The sequence below is a fragment of the Anthonomus grandis genome, chromosome 3 (assembly GCF_022605725.1).
Source record: "Anthonomus grandis grandis chromosome 3, icAntGran1.3, whole genome shotgun sequence".
In the NCBI taxonomy this organism is placed as follows: Eukaryota; Metazoa; Arthropoda; class Insecta; order Coleoptera; family Curculionidae; genus Anthonomus; species Anthonomus grandis.
In genome coordinates, this window is record NC_065548.1 from 27,741,060 (window position 1) to 27,756,645 (window position 15,586).

The following is a 15,586-nucleotide window of genomic DNA, read 5'->3' on the forward strand; positions in this document are numbered from 1 at the left end:
GGAGCTTCTCCCAACGACAAAAGAGGAATACATGGAAATAGGCCAACAAAAACTCTAGATCACATTACAGGACTTATTAAAATCCATATAAAATCATTTTCCGCTAGACACTCGCATTATTCACATCGTAAAAATCCAAACTGTTCCTATTTACCAGAATCTCTTGCGTTAAGGGATATGCATAGAATGTTCCTACAAAGTTATAATATAAACATACCAATAAAAGTTACTGGAAAGTATTTAAAACATATTTTAACATTAAATTTGGATTTCCAAGATCTGACACTTGTTCAGAATGTGACAAACTTGCTCAGCAACTAAACCGTACAGATCTTAGCATAGAAGAACGAAATAGATTAGAATTAGAAAAGGAGATACACCTTCGTAAAGCTGAAGCTTTTTTTGACCTAAAACGAAAATTTAAAATCAAAGCAAAAGCTGGAGAAGTAATGTGTATTAGTTTTGATTTTATGCAAAATTTGCCCCTTCCTCACATACCATCTAACCCTGTTTTTTATAGCCTTCAACTTTGGTATAATGTTTTTGGTATACATGACCTTGGAACTGATTATGTTTGGATGTACACTTATCTTGAAAATGAAGCCAAAAAGGGTGCCAATGAAGTCACTTCGATGTTACTGCATTTCCTTAAAAACCACATCCATAACCGCAGTTTGGTTATTTTTAGTGACGGTTGCCCAGGGCAAAATAAAAATTACGTAATGGCTCATTTTTTGTACACCTTGGTCAATATTCTAAAAATCATTGATTCAGTAGAATACATATTTCCAATGAGGGGTCATTCCTTTTTGCCAAACGATTCGGATTTTGCCCTGATAGAGAAAAAGAAAAGACGCCTGGAGAGACCTGAGAGACCAGAGCAAATGAAGCAATACGATTTTTTTGATATAAAAACTGCAACCTGTAACTTCTTCCTAAAAACTCCAAAGCCAGCTATCAACATTAAAAAAATTAGGATTATGAAAATAACTAACCAAACATCTTTACTTTTTTTAAAAGATTCATACAGTGGCCTATTCAGAAGCAGTATTGTGGCCAAAGTAAATTTATTATGCAACATCCAACTGGAAAGGCTTTACAAGGAACCTCTTCCGTTTGCTTCAAATAAAGCTGAGAATTTAAGATCACTGTTACCGTTACTACGTCTTGTAGCTAATAAAAACTACTATGAATGTATTCTGGATAATACTTACCCTGATAACATGGATATTAATGAAGAAGATGATAATAGTAGTGGATGTGAAGATTAATTTACTATAAACTATTAAACTAATCCTTGTTTAGAATTTATTTTTATTTTAAAATTTGTTAAATAAAACGTATGTTTTTTCTTATTTAACTTTTTTTTCTTGCAAAAACAACTTATGTCCAAGAGTTTTTTCAAATTTTTGACAAATATATTAGAATTATTTTTTTTAAACAAGAATTAAATATATTAGCTTAATATACGCTGTAATTAATAAAAAAATATGAAGAAATGAATTTGTTTTAAAACAAAATGTTTTTTTTCATTTCCTGAAAATTTTGGATTTTGGACATATGTGTTTTTTGTAAAACACGCCTTAATTGCCCAAATATGAGGTATTATATATTTTAACAATACTTTGCCTATATAAACTCTGTTTTTTACATGTGCAGTAGGTTGGTCAATAGGAAACTTCACTAAAACCCAGTCATCAATTTCTAGATTATTATTATCATTAAGGGATTCTGCAAAGGTTTTTCCAGGTGTGACTGAAAGTTTTTTGCTTTTAGATTTTCGGGTTGACTTCTTAGACTATCACTTTTCTTTCAACAATCACTGATATGTTGTTAATAGCTTGGGCATCATGCTCTTGTAGATTTTCACCCGGCAAGTGATTTAAAATTTCCGCTTTATTAAGGGAAATAATGCCTGTTTTACGAAAACCAGCTATTATATTTTGTTTTGCCTTCGGCATTATAGGTACCATTAATAGTTTTAATAATCGAGGAAAGACATTTTTTGGAATACTGGCCTCTGTGCGACCAGCACCCTTCTTCCATTGCAATAAAATTTAACCCCACGTAATTTTCAGAGGACGGAAGAATGTCACGTCCAATGGCTGCGTAAGATTTGTAGAATTCGCCGGTAAAATTCCTTCACTAGATTTATAGAAATATGTGAAGCTAAACTGTCACCAATTAGAACTTTACGGGCATCTAATTTCGGGAAATATGGTATTATACTGTTATCACCCAGTGATCGAAACAGTCCATGTCAAACCAACCAGACGGTGTACTATTGTAGCTGGTTTTGCGAGGGCCTCCTTCCGTCCATAATAAAGGTTTAGAGCCTTGTAGACAACATAGGGATCTATATTACGTGTCCATCACATGTAGCGGCAAACATTATTGAAGTGCTTGATTTGGTTGTATGGTACACTCTTTCAGGGTGTACACTGTACAGCCCCTTCTAGTAAGAACTTTTTTCCGGCCTACGTCATCTGCCAAGTTATACTGCTGTAATAGATATTACAATATAATAGTATAATAGATATTAAAGCAAATGTTTTTAATTTTAATCATCGTGTATTGAGAAAACCTATACAGCTTGTATCCAGAAGTTACAAAGATTGTTTTCACAATTTTTTCATGTCGCGAAATGATAATGGATGTGTTCTTATAAACGGCAAGTGGAGGGAGGAAGGACTACCATTAAATTATTTATTATCACTCAGTAATAAAACTACCATATTTGCTCGGGAAATGTTAGCTCGTGAAGAGTTGGGATTATTTTATTTCACCTGAAGGTGAAGTGCCATGACAATAACAATTCATATAATAAGAAAACTAAATTTTTATACCCCAGTTATAATAAAAATTAAATTTGTATTTGAATTGAAATAAACGTGTTAGAAAAATCGACTTTTAACTTTCGATCTTATCTTCCGTAGTATTCTGTATATTTGCGTCAATATAAACGAACAAAATATAAACAAAAACAAATATAGACTATAATGAGTCAAGCAAGAACTCCCAAGTAATCTTATATATTACTATATTACTATGAATTTTTCTCCGGACTTAACTTTCGTTCTCAAATTATACGTAGCTTTGAATTTTCACTGCAGAAGTATTAAATCAGTCGGTCTATTGTTCTAATGCATTTTGCTTCTTGATTCTGTCCTTAAATTCTTTGGCATTCAAAATTTTCAATTAAAAAACACGTGTCTTCTCTCGTCCAGTTGAACTTATTTTATTTACAACACTACTACTTGCTGCAAAAACTTTCAGTATCAAAATTTTACAAGCTCTCAGCAAGTCGCAAGTAATTTTGCCGCTATAGTTCTCCAAACGTTGTGCACACGCTACGCAAGTGACTTGAATTAGAGTAACAATTTTATTTGCTAGTGAACACGAGGCTTAAGAATGTCTTTTTGTCCAAAAAATGGAAGCCTGGTCGCCAGTCAAGGATGTTGGGATTACTTATTTACCGTAATTGAGGCATATAGGATCAAAACCCGCTAAATCCAATTTTAGTCAAAAATATGTTATATACATGATTATATTCGTCATAAAAATATCTATTTACATGAACAGAAATTCAGTAACAAAATCCATCTAATCCACTATAAAATATAGTTTAAAAACTCGGTTCAGTTTCAAATTCCCTTAAATCCCACTTGGTTTATTTTCAAATACCGCCAAATCCAAATTAGCCAATCAGATACTCAGCTAGGTGGTCATGTGGTCAAAATAGTATTCCGTTGATATTATTATTTTGAATTGCTGTCAGAAACGTCTCGTTTGCGGTTGACATCAGTATGTTTTCAAAGTTTATTTAATTTAAAAAAATAAAGTATAATAAAAGTAATGTGCGATAACACGAAAGAAATCGTCGTAGTAAATCAAAATAAGGCTAGAAAGAGGCAGCGAGCTCCAGAAAATTGGAAAAGGAATGTGGAAAAGACCAGAAGGTAATGAGTTTTGTTTACATTTTTAAAGTTAAGAAAAACTAAGGATGGTGTGTTCTTCTTTTAGTTATATAGTTTAGTTATATTCTGCTGTAACTCTACCAAAATACCCAAAATGTAAACATTGTACTAAAAGTTATAGATGCAGTATATACTTTGACAATGTTAGATATTAAAAAGTTTCATAATGCTTTTTACGAGAACCAAACTAAGGTGGGTCAAGACAACTTTATCATAAAGTTCTCCCAGATAGAGGTACCACGTCGCCGTCGAAATAACAAGGGAACATCCCGTCGACAATTTGCGTGCAAGTATTTCATCCCAAAGAATCGAAATAATAATTTGGTACCAGTTTGCCGTGAAAGTTTTTTAGGTGTACTTTGCCTTCGCCCAGATAGAGTAAAAGGTGTTTTGCATCGACATTTCACAAGTCGTAATATGGCGAGGTGGAAATAGAAAAGAAAGATTATTTCAGCCTAGAAGAGATGCAATAATTAGCTTTATAAAAAAATTTAAGGCTATTGAGTCTCACTACTGCCGCAGCAAAACAGCATGCAGAGGTTATTTACCCAGCAGCTTAAATATTCGGCGTTTGTGGAAATTATACAAAAGCGAGGCTTCTCTGGAGCTTCAGGTAAAAGAAAGTTATTTCCGATCAATTTTTAATACCCATTTTAACATAGGGTTTGGATCTCCACGTACTGATGTATGTTCAAAATGTTTGGAGCTTGGAGAAAAGCTAAAAGAGGAAAAAGATGCGACTGAGAGAAACAAAATAATGATTGAACTTCGAATTCACAAACTGGGAGCAAAAGCTTTTTTTGCAAAATTGAGAGAAAAAAAAAGGGTTGCTAACAATAAGTTTTGATTATCAAAAGAATTTAACTCTGCCCAAAATTCCAGATCACAGTGTATACTACAGCAGACAACTGTATATGTATAACTTCAAAACAGTCACAGGAGATTCTCATTCTTCACTTACTCCAGAAAATGTTCGGATTTTTGCATGGACTGAGGATAAACATCGCAAAGGAGCAAATGAAATTGCATCTGCTGTTTTTTATACTTTAAACCATAGTAATTTTGATGGTATTGAAAAAGTTCGTCTTGTAGCTGATGGATGCGCACGACAAAATAAGAACAGCATCAGCATCATGTTGGCAATGTGTTTTAAATGTTTGAGTACTGCACCTATAAAAGAACTAGAGCTTGTCTTTCCTATTGTTGGACACTCGTATATTCCTCCGGACCGGATATTTGGTGATATTGAGAAATCCATTAGAAATATTGAACAGATAGTAGAACCTATAAAATACCTGGATATATTTAGACAACATGGAACAGTTGTTGAACTGGGTAAAAATGTGCCAGTTATGGACTGGAAATCTGCTTCACAGAAAGTTTTAAATCCCCCATCTAAGTGGCATTTTAAATTCAATATGTCCAAAAGGTTCATATTAAAAAGAGGGAGAAATAATACCGTGATCATAAGGGGAGAACAAAGTTATATGTCTGATCTTAATCAGAGCAAATCTGTCTGTAAAAAAGGAAATCTAGATTCTTTAAATCCCTTGCCAATAGAAACTGGAGTACCACCAAAAATTAATAAGCTACAGGATGTGTCAACGCTATTAATTAAACATTATGGAGCCCAGTGGAAAGATTTTGGTAGTCTAGATTAATATAAGCTAGTGTTAGAAAAATATCTAGGAGAGACTTATCCGCAAGAAAATTATGAAATCGATGTGGACGACCAAAACGATCTCTGTGAACCAGTAGAGATAGCTCCGGACTTAGTAGCTTAGATTTTTTACTTGAAGTGTGTCTTTTTGTGATCTGAAGATACTTTAAAAACATATCTTTAAGTAGTCCTATATTTCTTTTTGTTATATCTGTTGCATTTTCTTTGGTTTAATTTTCTATTATAACTTTGTTTTGTGACAAACTATACTAAGTCCATTTTATTTACGATCAAAATCCACCAAACCCAATAGTTGGTTTCAAAATCCACTAAATCCATTTTTTATTTCCATTTTCTGAATTTCGGGTAAAATTCAGGATATTTTCTTTTACTTAAATAAAGTCTAATAGTATCGAAGAATCTATAAACAAAAGTTTAACCCTAAAGTTGATTTTAAAGTTAGTTAAATAGTTTTTGGATTTTTCTGAAAATTAAAGTAAAGTGGATTTAGCGGGTTTTGATCTTATATGCCTCAATTTAGGTTATATTACTTGGGTTACCGAACAAATGGAGTGGTCACGTGATCATTCTGCGCCGGAGGTGTGGCCTATAGCCTCGATAGGGTTCATGACTTGGGGTTTTATTTAATTTTATTAGTCGAGCGGCTTTAGATCGTTTTGGTTGAATTTTCTGCAATTCGAATATTTGAATCTTCGCAATATTGAAAAGTTGAGATTGTGTTTATTTTTTTGTTAATTTGTTTCTTAACAAATACTTGCGTGGAGCATAAAATAAAGACTGTTACTAATTACTAAACTGGTTTATTCAAAAAGAAAAGACACCAAAAAGCGCCCGAACACGAACCGTACATGTAAACTAAAACTGCTAAGAGAGACCCGACGTTAACCTCACATTTTGTACAAAACGTGTGGGCAGTACCTTTTACTCCCGTATTTTCTCTGAACGATATTAAATAAAAGTCAAATCGTCTAGTTTTTTTTTATGGACTGTATTTCTTTAGTTATGACTCGATTGATGGTCGACAGGGGAGAGAGCGAGCTCGGGCGCTTGGAGGTACAAATTTAAACCGTGCCTTGTTGCCAGATTTTTACAAAGTTATTAAAATCATTGCGGAGCGTAACATAACCGCCGGCCTTGAAAGCACACGCTTTCGAAAATAAATATAACTTAAATCTAAGATACAAAAGAGGACTCAATGAGTCTAAACGAGGATTACATAATATAAACTTAAACTAGTTACATAATAAAGGTAGGTACTTAATATAGGCATATAAATATAGGCTTGCACATATAAACAGTTTTAATTTTTTTTACATAAATCAAATTTTTGTTAGTTGACTTAAAGGTTTATTAAATTACCACCACTAAACTGGTTTTATCCACCACTTACTGGTTAAAAGACAAAGTTTCTGGATTGCACGCTTAAAAACACCACTTATCGTTTTAACACTGGCGGTACGAACTTCTCCATTGCGATCGGGATGGACTGCAATGACTCGACCCAGCCTCCAATTTAGAGGATGACTATTTTCTTCCTTTAAAATCACCATTGATCCTACTTCAAGGTTTGGAGAGGTGGACTGCCATTTCTTTCTCTGCTGCAGTTGAGTTATATACTCGGAGCTCCAGCGTTTCCACAAATGCTGGACTATTTGTTAAAGGAGATGGTACTGGCTTAAACGATTGCTCTTAGTGTCTATTACATCTTGTTGTGGTAAAGCAGATAAAGGTGCTCCAATAAGGAAGTGACCTGGGGTTAGGGCTTGGAAGTCGTTAGGATCTGAGGACAGTGGGGTTAGAGGTCTAGAGTTTAGAACCGCTTCAATTTGAGAAAATATTGTATATAATTCCTCAAAAGTTAAATTTCTATTTCCAACAATTCTAACTAGGTGATGTTTCGCGGATTTTATAGCAGACTCCCAAAGTCCACCTTGATGAGGTGATCTGGCGGGTATGAATTGCCATTCAATTTTATTTTCTAATAAATAAGTTTCGACCGATTTGTCTTTCTGAATATTAGCCAAAAATTGATTTACTTTATTTAACTCGTTATTTGCCCCTACAAAGTTGGTTGCATTGTCGGAATAAATACGCTTACACAAACCGCGTCTAGATACGAATCTTTTAAGGCAATTCAGAAAGGTATCTGTGCTGAGATCACTAGCTAGCTCAATATGAACAGCCTTGGTGACAAAGCAAACGAACATACACATATACCCCTTTATTATAGCTCGATTTCGCAGCTTTCCATCTTTTAAATTAAATGGACCCGCGTAATCTACTCCGCATATATAAAATGGACGCTGCAGCGTCACCCGGCGTTGCCCGTCTAGGCAAATCACCCATTTTTTGATTCAACGTACTTGGTTTAACCCTAAAACAGGTATGACACTTAGATAAAATGCTACGTACTACTTTCCTACCATTAATTATCCAAAACGATCTCTCAAAGCCGACAAAATCGCTTGTGCACCCGCATGAAGATGCTTTTGATGTTGATCTAATATTATTAGCCTAGTAAGAGGATGTTTTTGGGGTAATATTATAGGATGTCTCGTAGAAAATGCCTCCAAAGATTTTCTTAGGCGGCCACCAACTAATATAAGACCCTCATGAAAAAATGGATCTAACGATTTAAGTTTGCTATGCTTAGACACACAACCGCGCTCTTTTAATGAACTAATATCCATAGCAAACTCCTGAGCCTGTGCTATTTTAACTAAAGATGTCAAAGCCTTGTCTATTTCGGTAATTGTCAAATTCTTATTATATTCTCGACTATCAGATTTACTAGTTACATTTCGGTAAAATCTTAGACACCATGCTGCTACTCGTGTAAGTTTAAATAAAGAACTTTTTACGGTAAATATACTTTGATCGGGAATAACATTTAAAAGTGTTATTTTTTCTTTTTTCTTTTCGGGAATTTCTTTAATCTTTTCTACATTTTGTTTTGGCCAGTTAAAGTCAAAGTCAAAATATACTTTATTTGCCAAGTTTACAAACTTATGCTAAAAGCTTCCTAATCCTAGAATTTATAATACAAGTATTTATTGGTTATACAGGACAAAAACAGAATACAGAATCGATTTTGATTGTACATAGAAGCATATTTTATATAAACAAAGACAAAACCAAATAATTTTAAATATTAAAATGAATCGTTAAAATACTCTTCAATGCTGTAGTAAGCCTTTGGTAAGATTAATTTCTTTAGTTCTCTCCTAAACTTTTTAAGGTCTGTAATAGTCCTAATCGAAAAAGGAACATGATTAAATATTTTACGACTAATAAATATAAGAGAGTTTCTCATAAGTGAGGAGGTGGGGATTGGAAGAGATAAGTTGCCCACTTGACGAGTATTATGACTGGTACAGGATGGTGGACTTACGGACTTATGTATGAGTGTTGCAGTTTCCAATATAAAGAGTGAGAAAACTGTTAAAATTCTTTCAGCTACAAAAAGAGGTTTACAAGAGACTCTCAGACCAACACCACACAGATACCTTAATGCTTTTTTCTGAATAGTAAAAATTATGTTAAGGAGTCCCTTGGAGCACAATCCCCAAAATGGCAACCCATAACGGATATGAGAGTCTATTAAGGCGAAATAAACTGAACGAGCAAACAACCCCCCCAACTCATGCCTGGCAACCCTGACTGCAAAACAACCAGAAGAAAGTTTAGCAGCAAGGCCCAAAACGTGGTTGTCAAACCTTAAACTCTCATCAATGAAGAGGCCGAGAAATCGACAATAATCCCTACCATGTAGTGGGCTCTGCTCATCAAACAAAAAACCCTCTACATTACACTTAAAGCCCAGAACAAAAGTTTTATTAACATTGAATACAAGCTGATTGCAGATGCACCACTCTTTAATTTTGTGAAGGTCCTCTACTATGAGAGATCTGACTACTTTTTGATCTTTGTTATGCCACAGAATTGAAGTATCATCGGCAAACTGAACCATTAGTCCATGCAGTGATAGAGAGCTCAAGTCATTAACGTATAATAAAAACAAAATAGGACCCAACACTGACCCTTGAGGTACACCACATTTAAGATGTGCTATCCCTGACGAAAATCCAGATGCAACCACCCTCTGTGTGCGGCCAGACAGGTATGACTTCAACCACCCCAAAGCCACTCCCCTAAATCCATAAAAATCAAGCTTTGACAGCAGTATTCCATGATCCACACAATCAAAGGCCTTGGACAGATCACAGAACACCGCTGCTGCAGCCTCCTTGGAGTTCATAGATAGATACATACATAGATACACATTCTCCAAGAATCTGAAAATGGCATCCTGCGTGCCCCTAGATGACTGAAATCCATACTGATTAGGGGACAGCACATTGTATTTGGTCAAAAAAGAGACAATTCTCTTTTTTGCAAGCCGCTCAAGAACCTTGGAGAGGGTAGACAAAATTGATATGGGACGGAAGTTAGAGGGTCGGTCCAAGCTACCACCCTTATGAAGAGGGATAATCATAGCTTCCTTTAAACAGGATGGGAACTCGCCCTGAAGAAATGACTGATTGACTGCCTAAACCAAAGCACCCAAAGCGCTCGCAGGCAGAAGTAACAGCAGACGTGAAGATATACCATCGGAACCCGAAGACCTATGATTCTTCAAGCACTGAATTATTTCAAGGACCTCGGTGGCATCTACAGGGTGGAAAAAGAATGATTGGTTGATAGCATTCCGATTAAGATACTGCAATGGATCGCCGTCACTGGGAACTGCTTCCAGTAACTTCTCAGCAATATTAGAAAAATAGTCATTGAAATCATCGGGCCCCAAGTCCGATTCAACCAACCGCCGACGAGAAGACTGCCTACATTCGTTAATGATTAACCAACTTTCCTTCTGTAATCCTTCAGTAATCCTGATGTTCCGATAACCATACAGGTCCGAGCCACCACAAATTCGAATCTCGTAACTGACTAGGATTCAAGCCACGCGATATGATATCCGCGGGATAATCCGAAGATATTACGTGATTCCACTGTTCTAACTTACTTAAATTTTGAATTTCTTCAACACGGTTCGCGACAAAAACCTTTAGATTACAAGGCTCATCGGCAAGCCATGCCAAAACTATAGTGGAATCCGTCCAGAGCAAAATTCTATTTATTTGTGTATCTAAAGCATCTACGACCTTTTTCATTAGCCTTGCTAACAGTAGAGCTCCACATAACTCTAATCGAGGAAGAGATGTAAAATGAAGTGGCGCGACGCGGGACTTAGCACAAATAAGCCTAACTAAAATGTTCCCGGCTCTACTTACGGATCTCAAATATAGGCAAGCACCGTATGCGTTTTCGCTTGAGTCGCAAAACCCGTGCACTTCTATAAAATTTGGGTCACTTATTATACATTGCCTAGCTATTGTAATAGAGATCAAAGATTCTAGCTGATTATAAAACATATTCCAAGCTGTCAACAAGTCCAACGGAATTGATTCGTCCCATCCTAACATCAATTTCCACAACCTTTGCAAAATAATTTTTGCTTTTATGGTAACGGGACCTACCAACCCAAGGGGGTCAAAAATTTGTGAAATTACAGATAAGATAAAACGTTTTGTGACAAAATTGGCTTCGCTCGGTTTGATAGAATATTTAAGGGTATAATTTTTTGCCCTCCAAAAAATTCCTAATGTTTTTCTTTTATCGTTATCTATGGTAAAATGATTTGTCGTGCTATCATTTTCGTTAGACAAAGCCGTTAAGACTTCATCTTTGTTTGAACACCATTTGCGTAATGGAAAACCGTATTCCGCTAAACACTTCGACAATTTTTGGCCAACATCTATCGCGGTTTCGACAGAACTAGTCGTATAGATCCAGTCATCTACGTAAAAATATTTATTAATTATTTCACTTAACTCAGGTGATTTTTCTTTTAAATTATTAGCGATTTGCTTTATGCACCTGGTGGCCAAAAACGACGCTGAGGCCGTCCCATACGTAACGGTATTTAACCTAAAATGTTCGATTTCTAAACACGGATCCCTACGCCAAATAATGCGCTGTAAGTCACGATGTTCCGACGCTAGATTCACCTGCCTATACATTTTTGCAATATCTGCTGTAATAACTACGTTAAACTGCCTAAACCGTATCAATATTTCAAAAAGTTCATCTTGTATAGTAGGCCCTATCATTAACACATAATTTAATGAAATACCACTACTTGATTTTGCGCTTGCGTCGAAGACTACTCGCAGCTTTGTGGTAAGACTGGCTTCGTTTACAACCGCATGGTGGGGTAAATAAAAAATTCTGTTACTACACTCTATCTCGTTTTTAGGAATCTTACTCATATGGTCTAGAGAAATATATTCATCCATAAAATCACAATAGTTTTTCTTAAGTAAGGGATTTTTTGATAATTTCTTTTCTAAAGAAAATAATCTACTTTTCGCTTGATTAAGACTCTCACCTAAGCTATCAACATTCGACTTTAAGGGTAATTTAACGCAAAAACGTCCAGTTTCGTCCCTAGTTAGATTTTCTACAAAATTATTTTCACACTCTTGTTCTTTTCTAGAGAGTCTTTTTACAACCGGATATTCTTCTAATGCCCAAAATTTCTCTAGTTGTGCCTCTATAGTCTCGTAAGCTAAATGACAATGAACTCTATCGTTTAAAAGATTGTGGATTTTGATTATTTATATACAAAGGCCCTGAAACTACCCAACCTAGTACTGACTTTTGCAAAACAGGCATTTGTTTTCCTAACTTGATTTGCCCTGCACATAATAAGTCGAAAAATATCCCTACGCCCAACAAAATATCTATTTTGGCTGATCTATTGAACTCAGGGTCAGCTAATTTAAGATTTGCTGGAATATTAAAATCCACGCCGTCAAATGAACAAGAGGGAATTTTTGCAGTAATGTTTTTTAATACTAAAAATGACAAATCAGCAGTGTAGTTATTATAAACTGACTTAATTTTGCTATTAACCTGACAATTTATGTTCGTTACTACCTCACTAATACCAGATATTGGTACGCTTGTTCTATTGAATTTCAGCCCTAATTGTTTCGCTAAGTCTTCTGAAACAAAATTTACTTGCGATCCACTATCTAAAAACGCTCTGCTTTTTATGAAATTACTATTTGCAGCCTTTATCTCAACGCATGCTGTGGACAAAATAATTTGTCTTGCGGGTTGGATTGTACTTTTACAAGCAGCAACCACCACCTGCTCTTCAGAATCCGATTTTTCTGTAGAAGTAACCATAGCCGTGTTACAATTATTTTTATCCTCGATGGCTGCGCTAGAATCAGGATGCAACATGGTGTTGTGTCTGTGTTTACATTTTCTACAACCTGATGACCTACAATCTTTCACCTGATGACTAGACCTTAAGCAGTTGAAGCATAATTTTAAATTCCTAACTTGCTCTGCGCGTTTTTCTACAGGGAATGCAAGCAATGTTGCACAAAAATAAACATAGTGAGCACCCTTGCAATACTCACATTTTACTGTATTTAAATGACTGCTACTATTGTTACTATCATAACCTACAACTGCGTATGAGCCTCGATTTCCTACTAATTGCTTGGTAAAATTCTTAGAAGATTTATTGTTATATTCTACCGATCCTAAAACTCTAGCTTTATTCTGTAAAAAATTAATAAATTCTTCAAAAGTTGGATTTCCGCTAAATTGATCTATGGCTTTTTCCTCCCACTCCTTTTTTGTGTCTAAATCCAACTTCCGAGTGAGGAAAAATATTAACAACCTACCCCATTTGTCTACCGGCTCTCCCAAGGCCCTAAGTGCCCTTACATGTTTCTCCACGCTATCCACCATACCCTGAAGCAATTGATGCGACTCATTATTGATTGAAGCCATGTCAAACAAAGCCTTTAAATGCGATTGGATAATGATAGGCTTGTTATAAAACCTTTTTTTAAGTAACTCAATTGCTACAGCGTAATTATCGTTCGTTATTTCTAAACATTCTAAAACTCTCCTAGCTTCTCCTTCTAACGAATCCAACAGATAATAAAATTTTTGAATGTTATCTACCACTGTATTATGAATTAACGTTTCGAATGTTTCAAAAAATTGAGGAAATTTACTGTAGTCACCTCCAAACTTAGGTACCCCTAATCTTGGTAACTGTACGCTAGCAGTAGGCATATTATGTTGGGGCTGTACGGCTAAATTCGGTAGGCTACTATTTCCCGCTTCAAAAGTGTCTAAAAATTCCCGAGACGTCAAAACGCACTTATAATAAAGGGATTCAAATTCGTTCACTGCCTCCTCACCAATTCTTGATTCATCTAAAAGTTCTATTTCTAGCGTGACCTCTTCAAACTCGCACATACGAGGCTCTATCTTTTGTAACCTAACCTTTAACTCGGCCAACTGCGTGGCACCATCAAGTGTGGACAAGAAACCAGCATATTTTTTAAGTTGCATTTTAATTTGTTCTAATTTCTTTAAAAGCCTATTTAGTTGCTCGTCTTTTTCAGCTAATGCAGTTTTCTTACCCATTTTGTATCTAATTCCTAATGCAAACCTACTAAAAAACCCACTAAAACCAACGCGAGATCCTAAAAATACTCAGAAAGACAAATTCCTACTTTTTCCTAAATTTCGTTCCGGCTAAATCTAAATTCGTCACAACGGGAACACCGCTCTACTGTGCCGCCAAGGTTGAAAACCGCGAGCTTCTCCTACCTAAAAGTTGTGCGCGCGCATCGCCGTTTATGGCCGATAGCCCGGGCATAAAAATGGCGATTGCTTGCTGGCTAATAAATTATCACGATTTTAAATGGCAAAACCTTCCTAGATCACCCCTTTAAAGCAGTTTTACTACTAAAATATACTTTAAAACAATCTAAAAGCTGTCTAAAATGACTGATCGGCTGAGGAATGGGTATTGGAACGAAAGGAAAATGGAGACTTACTTGCTGCTTCCGCCGGCCATAACTTACTAATTTTTCGAGTTTACACTACCGAAAACACTTCAATATACGGTTCGAATGGACCAAACTTATGGGCAGTACCTTTTACTCCCGTATTTTCTCTGATCGATATTAAATAAAAGTCAAATCGTCTAGTTTTTTTATGGACTGTATTTCTTTAGTTATGACTCCATTGATGGTCGACAGGGGAGAGAGCGAGCTCGGGCGCTTGGCGGTACAAATTTAAACCGTGCCCTGTTGCCAGATTTTTACAAAGTTATTAAAATCATTGCGGAGCGTAACAATGTGTCATTAAAAATAACTTTTCAGTACTAGTAGCGTCATCTCTTGAATGGTATACTAAACTTAACACACTAGCAAACTGTAATATTATTTACCATTGTATTCTAACACAAATAATGGCTGACGCGCCACGTACACTCCTATTGTCACCCCCCAAGAAAAGAGTACGAAAACATTTGACCATTGCTGAAAAGGAAGTGATTATGAACATATATGAGCCGTTCAGCGGAAAAGTGGTCTAACTCCCTTAAAGTAGAAATTTAGAAAATTGATATTTTGCATCTGGATGAATTAAAAAATTACAGTAACATATTCTTTACTTTTTTGTACATATTTATAATAACCCTGTACTAAAATTTCATATGGTAAACATTTTTACTGATTGCGCCCATTAATTACATTTTTGCCGCCCAATGTCATTCTTCCAGTAAGTTTTTTTCAAAAACATAGCGAAAAAGTGGTATAACTTGGAGAGTTATATCACTTTTCCTCGTAAAAGTTAACCAAACTTCACAAAACTGATGAACCAAAGAAAAATAATAGATGTAGTATGTTTACTATGATATCTATTACTGATAAAAGTGTTCAAAAAATATAGAGCTTGAAGAGCAAAACATTACTACTACTTATCTTACATACTAAACTTACAGTAAGGAGAGTAAGAACAAGTTATTAAACAAATTAATCTT

General features: G+C 35.4%; 1 long non-coding RNA gene across 1 annotated transcript; it reads right to left on the reverse strand.

Annotated features, from left to right (window-relative positions):
• Positions 1–6,438: 6,438 nt before the first annotated feature.
• Positions 6,439–14,804, reverse strand: LOC126734194 (uncharacterized). The gene is made up of 2 exons (XR_007660008.1): positions 14,598–14,804; positions 6,439–7,328 (listed from the first exon to the last, which is right to left on the reverse strand). It is a non-coding gene; the product is annotated as an uncharacterized LOC126734194 (long non-coding RNA).
• Between the last annotated feature and the right edge of the window lie 782 nt (positions 14,805–15,586).